Below are 1220 nucleotides of genomic sequence, written 5' to 3'. Positions count from 1 at the left end.
TCTCAGAAATCTCCTTCCAGAATTTTGCACAACACTGTAATCCTTTGGAGATTGAAATAAACTGAACACCCACTCAGAAAGTATACGAGTAAGATAAATTTTGGTTCCGCGGGCCGGTTTCCTACGCATGCGCACACTGAATACTTACCGGGCTGGACATTTCTATCCACTCATAAATATTTCAGCTAATACAAAATATTGAAAAATGTAAAAAAAGTGTTTATCAATCATAATATTTTAGAATAATTCTTGATTTTATACCGCATGCGGAGTTAACACCACTCAGGACTGAGCAATATACATAGGCCATTTTACATCATTTTTGCAGAGCATAATCTAAGTAAATTTCAGAACTGCACGGCCCAGCCTTTACTCGAGAAATCACTTTTGAAAAGAAAACATCTTTCTCTACTCTCATACTCGTATCTTGCATCTTTTCGCGTAAGTTGTATTCATATAAGGTAATACCTCTAAAACTGTTTTTTCCTTATTAATTGTTGAAGTTATTTTTAGTTTATTCGAACTTGATTAATTGAAAATAATTTCAAAAGTACCTCCCCAACACAAATTCGGAGCTGCACACTTTCCATTCAGAACTGCACGTTAGATTATGCTCTGCATTTTTGGATATACACATCTGCGCATGTGCCTTAAAACCTTCAGTTGGTCAAATATTTTCTTTTTAATTTGTTTATTTTGTTTTTGACAGGGTAATTGGAAAGTTCATGTAAATAATGAAACGATTTTTTAAAATCTGTATGTTTTGTTTATAATAGTAACAATTTAAATGCTGTGAAATTAAAAACTAAATATTTGAGATCTGCACATGTGAAGTGAAACATTCGGATAGTCAAATATTTTCTTTTCTATTTGTTCAATTTCTTTATAAGAGTGAAAATGTAAATTTCATGTCAATAATAAAACAATTATTTGAAATCTGCGTATTTTGTTTATAGCATTAACAATGAAAATGTTGTGAAACATTAAAATAAATGTTTAAGATCTGCTGCCATATTTGTCTCGGGACAACAAAAGGTGGCGGACCTCCCCCTCATTTCATCACCCCCGCAATAGCATGTCTAGTTCCTTGTTTCCTATGTCCATGCATGCAACCCTGTACCAGTGATCCCAGATCTGAAACGAGACGTGGTCCAATTCTATGACACGTCTATGTCCGTGTGAATATGGTAGGAGACGATATAAATGCCTGGGTTGCGCGC

This window comes from Belonocnema kinseyi, chromosome 5, assembly GCF_010883055.1.
Source record: "Belonocnema kinseyi isolate 2016_QV_RU_SX_M_011 chromosome 5, B_treatae_v1, whole genome shotgun sequence".
Taxonomy (NCBI): Eukaryota; Metazoa; Arthropoda; class Insecta; order Hymenoptera; family Cynipidae; genus Belonocnema; species Belonocnema kinseyi.
This window is presented reverse-complemented; position numbering follows the sequence as displayed.